The sequence below is a fragment of the Neolamprologus multifasciatus genome, chromosome 7 (assembly GCF_963576455.1).
Source record: "Neolamprologus multifasciatus chromosome 7, fNeoMul1.2, whole genome shotgun sequence".
Taxonomy (NCBI): domain Eukaryota; kingdom Metazoa; phylum Chordata; class Actinopteri; order Cichliformes; family Cichlidae; genus Neolamprologus; species Neolamprologus multifasciatus.
In genome coordinates this window covers 30,335,799-30,348,655 of record NC_140445.1, presented here as the reverse complement: position 1 = coordinate 30,348,655, position 12,857 = coordinate 30,335,799, and positions in this window count along the sequence as shown.

Genomic DNA, 12,857 nt, shown 5'->3' with positions numbered 1-12,857 from the left:
TTAACATCAAATGACAAAAGTTTTAATAACAGCTTGATAGGTCCTAAGACAGAGCATCTGCTGCATATATTGTTGCATGCTCTCGTCTGCATGCTCTCGTCCCCCCCCTCCTTTTTGCATTAAGGCCATTAGATATAAGACTTGAAGGGGAAAAAATCTGGAAGTCTTCAGAGTACAGCAGAAAGTGAGCACCTGTACTGATTTTGAAATCAAAACGATAGACTAAGTGTTCAAAAAAAGAGTTATAGTTGGATGTGCTTGTTTTGAGATGTGAAATAAGTGTGGAAAGTATGGACTGTGTATCAAATTAAAGCACATATGAGAACTGACAAGATTCATTCATCTTTTTTTCAAATATTTTTAAAATTAGGATTGATATAAAGTAGATAGCCCACTAAGCATTAGCTCCAAAGTGCTGACCCGACGCATCGGAATCAGTGAGCTGTCGGATTTCAATCCTGACGGCATGTCCATGTATGTGCCGTTGGGGTTGAAAGCCGCATCTCACTAATTCTGATGCGTCGGGTCAGCGCTTTGTGTTTACGTCTTTTTGCGAATCAGTTTACCTGCTCTCATTTTATGTTTTAGCTGTTTGGTGGTTGTCGAAACAGTTTAGTGAGGTTTTAACCTGAGATTCTGGCATTTCTGGCAAAATTGATTTATATATTTAAAAAATACATTCAGGATTTTAATGAATCAATATCGCTTTATTCAAGCCAAAATCGTTTTTAATCGGAAAATCGACAATCAAAACCCACCCCTAGTCCCCAGGTCTTCTTTCTCTCTGTCTCTCCTACTGTCTGTCTCTTGCAGTAGTGGGAATGGTTTCAAGAAGCCCCACGAAGGTTCACCTGCTATCCATCTTCAGTCAGCACAGGAGTTCTGCTGCATCTTTCACCGACTCCTTGCCAGAGTTTTTATCCTACTTATATGGCTTTCTGCTTGTTGCTTTGGTTACCTGGGTTGCTTTGAATATGGTGGCCTTATATGTACACATTGGTCTCCTTATTCCTCCCAGGGAACCTGTCGGAAAAGCCTGCCTCATATTGTGATCTGACCGACCCATTCTCACATCTGTCTGCTGAATACCTACCTACTCCCAGAGAATTCAGGGTTGGAAACCTTAGTCCTGTGGGAAAGAGAATTGTAGATTCCTGCTTTGCCCTTACCTGAAGAATACTTGCCTGTGCTCCCAGCTGAAAGCATAGAGCACAGGCAAGTACTTCCTAGTAAAATGTCTTTGGATACTTACCGGAAGAAACTCTTACCTGAGTTGAGCCTTTTTTGAATTACTTAGCTGCAAATATTTGATGTCGACCTCTAGTATTCTGTTCATAAAACGTTGTAAACCTTTTGATTTTGTCCTGCATTTGCTTCCTGCAGGATAACCGAGAAACAAAAGATATGTTATTATAGATCTATTTTATTCATTTATTTATTTCATGAATTGAAAGTTTTAATCCTATAGAACTACGTCACATTTAGTATGTCCCACCCACCACCACCTTCTTTTACATTTTATATGTACCACTTGTGTGATGTTTGTGTCCAACCATCTATCCAGACAGTGATGGATTACAGAGAGAAATTAATTCAACTGTGGTCTGAGTGTAAATAAGTGCGCAAGCATATGATAGTGGTTTAGAAAAAAAATTGAGCAGATCATTAGTGAAACACTTGTTTGATCACAGTTTCCAGACTTAATGACAGGACTGAGCTTGACTCACTAATGGTTCTGTGGTATGTGTGTATGTGGGTGATCCCATGTACTGCAATTCTTTAGGTGCAGAGTTTTAGAAGCTGAGGCATGTGGTGGGAGGAGACATTTTTTGCAAGTGAGGACATGTGGCTGGTCATCCTAAACCCTCTTTTCAGGGTTGAGATACAGTTTGGGATCAGGTTCAGACTTAGCTCTTGTAAATGAGCTGACTGAAAGGTTGTCAGCTTCTTTGACATCCAGGGCACTTTTAAGATTTGGGACAAAAGATTTAGGAAGTTCATTAAGACACTGACAACAAACAACAACTATATTTTGATGCAAAAACAAATATGGACAGTAAACGTTTTGTGCAAACGGTTATAAACAACTACCCATCTGTCCAGCCAGCAGTGTATTGCAGCAACATTCATGAGGGCAGAGAACAAGCCAGTAAATTAAAACTCAGGACTTTTTTAACTGAGGTAGTTATGAAGAGAAGGTGCCAGTTATTGACTAACTCTGGGCAGCAGATAAGAGGGCCTTTACAGATCTGGCACACATACGAAACCACAAGCATACACACGCACATGCACACACACACTCTCATATGAAATCACTTTATCACACTGGCAAACCACATTGACATGCCCACACACATATACACACGTTTAACACCCGCATCACACACACACATCCCACTCCTGTAATTATACAGCCGTTTTATCCCTTTTCTTTGCCCTCTTATATTGAGCAACTCTGCCAGCTCTGCCTTCACAGAACTCTTTTATTAGCATACTGCCATAATCACAGCTCAGCGCTTTATAGTGTGTATTAATGGCATTGCTGCATCGTTGTACTGGCATATGGTTAGTGTCTTGCTGACGCCACAGTCTTATGAATGTCACCAGGAGAGAATCCCGTTTTCTGCAGGAGAGGAGGGACAAAACAGATAAAAAAAAGCTAACTGAGGTGAGATTTATGGGGAATATGAGCGATGGAGGGGTGAGTTTTGATGAGAGGTTAATACATGAAAAAAAGGGAAGGAGAAGTGGTAAGATTAGGAATGACAGGGGAGCAGAGGTATTAATACATAAGGAAAAGATAAAGAGAGAAGTGGAGAGGAATGTCATCTTGGATAACAATATAAGACTGGATAAGAGAAGGGGCAGTGGAAAATGGAAAGTATGCAAGAAATGAAGGTGGGAAAACAGTTAAATGAAACCCCAAATAGTGGAAAAATGGTGATTCCCTTTGTCAAAGGGTAACACCCTTCCATTGCCTTAATGCAGTATAAGGAAGTGAGGAGGATAACTGAACAAAAATACATGAGTGAAAGCGCATACATGTCTCTGTTATCCATAAAGATTTTTTATCCATATACACCTTATAAAATGACTTATAAAATTAGCTTCAAGTTAAACCAAATGAAGAAGCAACTTAATTTCCATTATTTCTTTACTGGCAGTAAGGTTAGTTCCTCTGCAAAAAAAAAAAAACATAGGATGTATGCAAGTCTGAGAGAAGTCAAGCCTTCTGGTCAGTTTTTTTAACATCAGGAAAAAGGACATCTTTGATGTTTGTAATCACATTTGCAAATGATACATTTTGGAAAAAAAAAAGTATTATGATTGTACCAGAACATATTTGTGAGATACAGAAAATCAAATAACTGGTAAATAAATCATTTACCAGTTTTACACACTTTTTCATTTCTTAAAAAACAAAAAAAACAGCAAACCAGCAATGCTCAAGTTTTCATTGACAAGGAGTCACTATAACCCTAGCTCTGGACTTCTTTTGTTTTTTAATGGAAGAAACAATGGAAACATTTTTTAAATATAATATACTTGTGAAAAACTACAAAACATGCACTAACTGTCAAATCATTTGCAAAAATACATTCTGAAGGTTATTATTTTACAGCTAACATAATACTAATGCAGTTATGTCTCCTTCTCTTCTCTTCTCTTCTCTTCTCTTCTCTTATTGAAGTCCTTTGTGTTATAAAGCTGAACTATTCAGCAAATAAAGAGCTGCTGGCAGAAGAACACACATGTACCTTAGCGTTCCTCTGTATATCTAAACAGCTGTAGAAACACAGAGGTTGCAGATACTTGGAGTGACAACATAATGGATACACCCAATTCTAGGTAGAATCAGGTTTTTAAGTGATGTACTTAAATGTGCTTAAATCAGAAAAAAAAGTGAGCAACTTCAACAAGAGCCAGATTCTGATGGCTCTACCACTGGGTCTGAACATTTCTAAAGTAGTAGGCATCTTGTGGGATTTCTTATGCAGTTATTAGTGCCTACCAACAAAAAAGTGGCACCAAGGTTGATTGTTGCATCCGAGAACTTAAGGGTTACCAATGTAGTCAAACTTGTGTGAGTTTGTCAGTGGCATATTTACAAATCAAACTAAGAAAATAAATCAGCTCTACGCTGCACATATTTGACAGAATTCATGGATTCTCTGGTTTTCTGTTAAATCCATGTCCTGTCACGTTCTTTCATATTCCCATTAAGAAACATAATAAACATTTATCACTAAATACTAATTCCAAATCCTTTTTTTTCCTGCCATGTCATGTAACATAGAAACTTAACTGCACAAGCTAATACAACTCCCTAGCAGGACCTGCTGTGGTAATCAAGACATGTCACGCTGTCAACTCACACTGATTAAAATTTTCCACGAGAAGAATAGAGTGGGGGCTTAATACTAAATGTGTGCCCTAGGTAATTTAAATGCAATTTACATGTAGACTATTTAATTTCAATATAATTTATGTTGGGTCTGAGGCTCCTGTGGGAGGGTTACGCCTGCAGGGATACAGCCCACACATTGCTTACTTTTTGTGTGTAGCTCCCTTCCACTATCTCAACGCCACTAGCCCTTAGTAGAGTGTGTGTGTGTGTGTGTGTGTGTGTGTGTGTGTGTGTGTGTGTGCGCGTGCGTGCGTGTGTGTGCTTTTTATGTCCACAGCTTTCTCTTCTCTTCCCAAAGCACAGTTAAAATGGGTTTCTCTGCAGAAGGCTATTCATGTTCAGTCTCAGAGCTTAACTAATTTCAAAGTTCAACACATTTAAAAAAATGCATAATAAACTGTTATCTTTCATCTCAGCAAATAAAATGACCATTAATGGTGGCTGCTACTCTGGTTGAGATGGGTTGGACGTGTGCAGAGGAGGACTGGAGGATATATCGGACAAAGGATGTTAAAGATGGGACTGCAAGGTAAGATGATATGAGGACGACCATGGAGAAGATTCACGGATGCAGTGAAGGACAACATGCAGAGGGCTAGTGTGATAAGTGTGGTAAGGACAGGGTGAAATTGAGGCAGATGATCCGCTGGGTGACCCTTAAAGAAGCAGCCAAAAGGAGGAGAAAAAGAAGGCATAAAAAAGATGACAAATGGAGATAAAACTGGAAAACAATCAGAGAGTAGCACCCTGCTGCACTGTCAGTCTGTAAACTGCCCTGTTATAAGCCATTTTGCCAAGAGTCAGAAAACAAAGGAATCAAGAAAATCAACCAATAAATTTTTTTCTTCTCTGTAAGTAAGGTAGCTTGGCCATAGAGCTTTGTTATTTTTTAACTGCCAGTCAGCAAAACAGCCGACTATGGCCCTATACAATAAGTTAGTCAATCAGTCAGTTGTTCAGTTCATTAAGTCAGATCGGAGCTGTCAGATTGAAGCTGTCTGGTTAAATAACTCTCTTTACACCTCATTTCCCCTCTCTAATTCAGAGCCAACAAGGACACAGACCAAGTTGGGTCAGAAAAGAAGGTGATACATTTTTTGTTTTTCAAGTTGCCTAACAATAATATTACTTATGTTATTTACTGATTACATATAACTAAATTGCCTTTAATTGCATGATTTAAACGATTTGCTACTTAGATGCGTAGCATTTTTTTAAAGAAAAATAAGAAATTTGATGATCTTCACCTGAGCTCATCAGAAAGTATCTCAGCGTGAGGGTGGCTGCCAAGAAGCCTTTCTTACACTTAAAATATAAAGCACATTTTACAGCAATACAACTGAAAAAAAGAAAGCCTGATTAACTAGTAAGAAGTTATGCCCCAGTAAAACATATTCTTGATTATAAGCCACAAACTTTCTGCTATATACAGTTAGCAGTTTCGTTTCTTGACAGCCGGTAGTTTGATAACTCACAAGGAACTATTTTCTTTGACCTTTACAAAATTTTGCACTCAGCAGCAACTCAGCAAACTCTCTTCACTTCCTCACTCATCGTCCTCGACTTTCACCCTTTTAAAAAATTTGTTTGTGTTGTTTTCTTGCTTATGCTGCTTTTATTCTTCATTCTCTCCTTATGGTTTGTTGTTTAATGCATTCTATTCAAGTATTGGTACATTAGAAGAAAACTTTCTTGTCAGAACTATGTGAGTGCATTTATTCTTCTGTGCCTACTCTTCTGTGCAGACATTCTTTAGTGTCTAAATGAAACAAAATAGCTATGCAGAAATGAAACAAATCTTAATCACTGCTCCCTTTTGTGGGAGTACAGATACACACCACATTCATGTAAGACATAGGCACAGTAATTTCTCCACTTTGGCATGCAGCACACATCCACAACCATAGGGAATTTTACCCCTCTTCTCAGTATAACTGATTATACCTCTATCAGTCTACTGAATCTCAATCTCTCTCATTTGTGTCAAATTGCATCTCCAAATACCGACTTAATGATCCTTTAAAAAACATTGTATACTACACAGACTTCCCATGATGCCACTGACAGAATTTTTTATTTTAGTTAATTTTGTAATCATAGATTACTTGCTGTGATTCTGTTTGTACTTCTCAGTGGTCCTTCACAGAGAATATCCAGTCACCTTCTTACATGACTGGGATTTATATCTTTTTGTGTGCCAAGTTCCAGGGGTCATACGTGTATTTTTGCTCTAAATTTTTTTTATATATTTATTTTTCTCACAGTCTCAGTTAGTCTCAGTTCCAAACGTCCATTGTCCTCCAAGTGCTCTTCACGTTTTTGACTCACCAAAAGATGTCTATCCTACTTTACAATGAAATATTGGCATAGTGTTGAAAATACTGCACTGGCTAGCTTAGCATCTTGGAAACTCAGAAAAGAAACAAGCGGTCAGCAGTCTGAAATGTTTCAGTTCAAAACCCTGTTAGTTCAATATTTTAATTGCAATAGGTGGATGTTTTGTACTGACAGAAATGAAGATGTGGGAGAAATTATCATCATTATCACCATCACTGAAACAACTTTTTCTCACTTTTTTTTTGGCTTGTCATAACAGTGCACTTGCTCTCCTTCTGTAGATAAAACAAAACAACATAGGCGTAAAAAAAAAAAAAAAGATGCAGTTACTACTACATAGCAGTAATTGTGATTAATGTACCATTACTTATAAAGCTGCCCACCTTCACCTTGTTTGTTTTGGAAACATCATAAATACACAAATGTAATTACATTTTTGCTCTGATTCTTAAAGTACTGCTTTTAGCTGTCCAGTTATCAGATTACAAATTGAGCATGAAAGTTGCAGAGGTTTCTGAGTATCTTTTGGAAATTGTTTAATAGTTTTGGGGAAACATTGACCAAGAAAGCATTGTAGACCATATTCAGGGGTTAAATTCAAACTTACAGATATGGTTTGTCTAAAGACATTTTTTTTTACCTACTTTTATAAATGTATTTATCAATATGATTTTTTCTTGTGCAAATTAAATTTACCGTTTATATAAGTTATAATTAATTAAACTTCAGTAACAGGTTTTTTTTTTTTTTTTTTGTTTGTTTGTTTGTTTTTGTTTTGTTTTTTGTTTTGTTTTTTGTTTTTTTTTTTTTGTTTTTTTTTTTTGGGGGGGGGGGGGGGTCCACATAACACATTCCCTTGAGAAAAATAAAGAAATAATTAATGAATACATTTTTGCATTTTTATGAATCAATAAGATTATTGTCTTGGAAATTCTAAGAAATAAAAGCATGAGTTCTTGAGCAAAAATAATGAATAATTTGTACACTGAGTGATGGTCCTTGCCCAAATATCATTTTATACCATATTCTGTCTCACCTTTTCTAGAGTTTCTAAAGGCCTGCAGATAATACTTTAAAAGTTGGTCAGAGATTTCTGATTCCTTGTCCTTAATTGCACCACTTAACACCACCACTCACAGAAGAAAAGCGCTTGACCTGTTGGCTGTTGACCTGTGCTAGCCATGATTCCATAACGGCTCAAGGGTAGTACTGAATAAAAAGTACTTTCTACTACATCTTTCCTTCTCCTTCACTATCTAACGCTTTTCTTTTATCGTTCCCTTGTGGTCATGGTAAAGTAGCCAAAGAGAGATCAAGACGATAAAAACAAAGGGCACGCACACTCACACACGCACACAACTTTCACTTTTTTAAATTTATTTACCCTTTATTTACACAGTTTGTCCCATTGAGACTCAATGTCTCAGAGAGACCTGAGAGGCCTGTTTCAGGCAAACATATTAAAATATGGCAATTAAAAAAGGTTGTACTTTCTATTACAGTTCAGGTAATAAAGCGGTAATAGTAGGGTAACAAGGCCAAAACAAGAACATAATAATGTGGTCATTTCTAAGCTATTACTACTCAATTACCAAAGTAATAACCACTTATTATCCAAGTAGCAACAGTGGTTACAGTTAAGTAATATTATTCTGAAATGTATGTAATTTGATAATAAGTGTCCCAAAACTGTAATTATGTAATACTATAATAATGTGAAAATATAGCTTGGCTATAGTAGGGTAACAAGGCAGAAAAATACAATAATAATATGGTAATTTCTAACTTATTACCATTCAATTAGCTGTGGTAGTTTAAGTGTGATAAGCACGAAACAGAGCTGCAAAGAGCTGGCTGCCAGTAGGTGGCAGACGGCTGCCTACTGGGAGTCTGCATGTTCTATTTTATCCGTGCATAAAGGCAAATAAGAAATAGGACACCAACTACTAATTTTAGCCACCATTTGTCTTCTTCGTGGCTTGCCTCGTAGACCCATTCTTGAATAAACCAAGGTGGACTATGTCTCTTGTACTTATTAACTTATATCACACACAATCAACTTACACCATTGACATAGTAGCTAACAGTAGGTTAGTAGCTAACAGTAGGTTAGTAGCTAACGTTGACTTAGCTACTAATACTTACAGTAGTTATAAAGATTATGGTTGCATAAAAGTAAGTTTGTTGTGAAATTTGCTGACCATTATTATTGTAAATATGGAAATAAATATGAGAAGTGGGCTACTGGAACAAGAAGGAATCGGTGGGCAAGTACTATCCATAAATGACTTCCAAACAGAGAAAGTTTGGAAGTCACAAATATTTGCATTACATTGCATTGATTGACAGTTATCCACAAGACGTTGCGGGGATATGATGCAAACGAATAGCTCCAGCTAACACTGAAATTGTGCATGAACTATGTGAAAAAGCAGGTGAAGTTACTTATGAAGACCTGTAGTCTGCACATGGAGCATTATTGTGAAAATACAGCACTTGATTTTATACTATCTGACCTGTAAAAATGCTGAAAGAACAATAGTCATACAGTTCTAGCACCTTAAAAAAAGAATTTAAGTCTACATTTCAAATATATTGCATATTACATCAAACAAAGTTGATCCATAATGACAACAAAAGTACTGTTCTGATATATCTGACCAATTTGTATTGAAATGTTTTTGTTTTGTTTTTTTCATGTTTTTTCATGTTTTGTTTTTGGTTGGGTTTTTTTTGCCTGTCCCGTTTGGTTCTTTTGCCATTAGAATTATTGTCTAAAGGTGAAGAAAGATGCCCAACGGATTTACTATACCAAATGGACCATCCCAGCCTTGCCGTAATGATCTATTTGATTCACCTTTTATTGTTTATTTTATTTTTTTATTTTCACTTGTTAGATATGGGACAGACTTGAATGAGGAAAAGAAAAGGGAGAAAGAAAGAGGGAAAGAAAAACAGCAGAGAAGAGGGAAAAAACAAAAACCAACAAAATAAGCAGACAAAAAAAATACATATATCAATCACCTGGATCACCTGTTGAGAAAGAAAAAAGAAAAAAACAAAAACAAAATACTAAATATTAAACATTATTGTGCAGCATGCAAGATCGACAGCGCACAGTGTGCTTTGAGGTAGGAGCCAAAAAGGGTGTAGTTGGTTTGTGTGAGCACCCGTGTGTACACCTGTGAGCATGAACGCGCTTGTTTTTAAAAGGTACCTTCATGTAATGATCTGCTAGAGGGTGTGGGGAGCCACAGCCTCGTCCACCAGGGCATGAAGCAGGTATGGAGGAGATCAAAACTCCAGACATCCAGAGGCCCTCAGAACACAAGAGACAAAGGAAGACCAACAGAGGGGCAGCCGTGCCACTATCCCAGAAAGAGCTGAGGAGAGTCCCAGATGAGGGGTCACTCAGCAGCCGCGGAGCAGAAGCCAGGGGGGTTGCAGTGACGTGCCCGTAAGCTCCGCCGGCAGCCAGCTGTGCCAGAGTGACCGAGCCCCAGGCCGAGAGGCTGAGGGCACCCCACCCCCGAAGTGGCCTGAGCGAGCCCCAGGCTCCAGGCCCCGACAAGCAGCCACCAAGGAGTGAGCCGGTGTGTACCTGGACGCCCATCCCCGGACACAAAGAACCACCAACGCACCGATGTCTTGTTTTTTTTTCATGTTATTATGTTGGGTAGTATTACATTTTCTTGGAAATGAAAGAGGAAATAGAAAAAGAACAAACAGCTGTTACGAGAATTTTAATTACTCCTTAATGTTGAACATTAGTGAAAGACGGCATTATTAGGCTATGTGTCAGAGTCAGAAAAATATGAGCACTTGCATACGTGTATAACACATTGTGTTGAGTTATAGCCCTTATTATGACGCCCCAAATGCCACATTGTCACCATCGAGAGTTTCCTTTTCCCACCCCGTTGATTTATAATGGAGATACACTGTGAAATACCTAAGGACAAATTGTCAGTCTTCTGCCAGCAGCATGAACAGTTTGCAGTAGAAGGCCATAAACTGGATTTATGCTAGGAATGTTGCTGAAAGTGAGGAAGATGAAATGACACAGTGAGCAATGTCTATAAAGCTGCACGTATGTTACCTTATTGAGCATTTTGTAGCATTTTCTGACTTGTCCTGTATTGAAGAATGAATTTATGATCTGTGGGTTTTGTTTTGGGATTCCGGGGGTTGGTTAAACTTTTATGTTCAGGTTATTGATATTATCTGTTGTCTGTTCTTGAATTTTCATTTATTCATAGCATTTGCATTTCTTATAATTTGCATTTCTTCCTGTTGTATTACTGTCTCATCCTTCTGTGTAAATTCCTCTAGGTTTAGCTAATTCATGTGTAACACTGATGTGTTTCAAATACTCTAAGATCAAAAGGTACTTCACCCAAATTTGATGCAAAAGAGCTCAATGATTTGGACCAGTAGGTTCGGCTACATACAGGAGAGGCAAACTGAATGAGACTCAGGCAACTTTGAGTTTTGAAGAATGCCGGCTTTGGAGTTTCCTCATCCAGAAAACAAAAGAAAAGAAAATTTGACAAACATACAAAACATTACGAATAAAAGTGTCTCTTTTTGGTACCAGTAATTTGCTCACTGACAACGCTGTGGCACAATCACAGTAATCACTTTAAAAAAGAAACCTTACCTGGGTGCACCCTTCTAAATGTACAAATTCACTTTCAAAATGAACCACAATCTCAATTACTAAGATCCAAATGGCAACATTTGTTTGCAACTTCATAGACTTTGTTAACAAATTGCAACAACCATTAAGCTGGAAAAGTGGATCCAACCGCCCACACCCACTTCCCTTCCTGTTTGTGGGATGTATAGAGTCCGTAAAAAGTCCTTAAAATAAACCGTCCGTAAGTCCAGGGGGATGTGTGTGAAGAAGGGGAACAACAAGTTCAAAGTGGCGTGGTGTGTTTCTGTTTTGTTGCAGCTGGCCTACCACACTCTGCTGTGCAGCACAGAACAAAGTCAGTCGGTCCTTCAAAGGGGTTGCAATGCATCAAAAGGAAGATACAAAGGGAAACAAAAAACCTGACCTGTCAACGACAGTGTCATAAGACATATTAAGTTCTCATATAATCACAGTTCAAAGTCCTATCACCTAAAATGTATTATTTGCAACGTTCCCCATGTTACAAATTGAAAATAAACAGTAAAACACATGATCTGTGCATTTGCTTCAAATGCTGTTTTTCAGTAAATTGAATAAAGTTTTCCACAAAATATTTTTAAATAATTATCCAATAAACACTGGAACATTTTGCTTGCAAAGAACTTATGAAAAGCGCAGATAAACAATGAACTATTAAAATACTTTGCTCACTGATCTCAGAAAAGAAAGGCGGAGCAGCGCAGGAATAATGAAATGGCGTCGTCTCTAACTCCCGACCAATGTTCCCTCTAAGCTGCGCACGTACGCAATTGCGCACTGCTGGCACAGTCTCTGCGCACAGAAAATCTGCGTTGCGCACAAAAAAAAATCTAACCTGAATTGAAATTAAAATGAATACTTTAACAATTCTGTTTTGCAGTGTTAGTAAGCAGTGTTGGGTAAGTTACTTTAAATTAGTAACTTAGTTACATTACTAGTTACTTCTATCAAAAGTAACTCAGTTACTTCAAGTTACTCGTTACTTTCAAAGTAACTAGTTACTAGGGAAAGTAACTTTGGCTTTACTCAGAATTCTCTTGTTAATGTGTTGCTTCCATAACTTTGCCAGTCTTCTAGCTTGCTTACTTGCAACAAGTGCACTGTGCCACCTACCAATAGAAAAAATAATAATAATGTGCATATTTCCACGAGTGACATCCCACGCCTGGACCGTCGTTGACCGCGGCCATGATTCTAGCCTACGTCACAGCATCATGTGCACTTTTTACATCCAACACAAAAACTGCAATCATGATGCTTTTGATTGTACTCGGAAATTCTGACTTCTGAGTAGGAAGATGTAGGTAACACCAGACTGCAGATGAGCTGCATACAGGGCTGGACTGGGACAAAAAATTGTCCCGGGCATTTTGACCAGAGACTGGCCTGCCATTATAGGAAAAATCATAAAGCCTTTGAATGAAAACAAACACT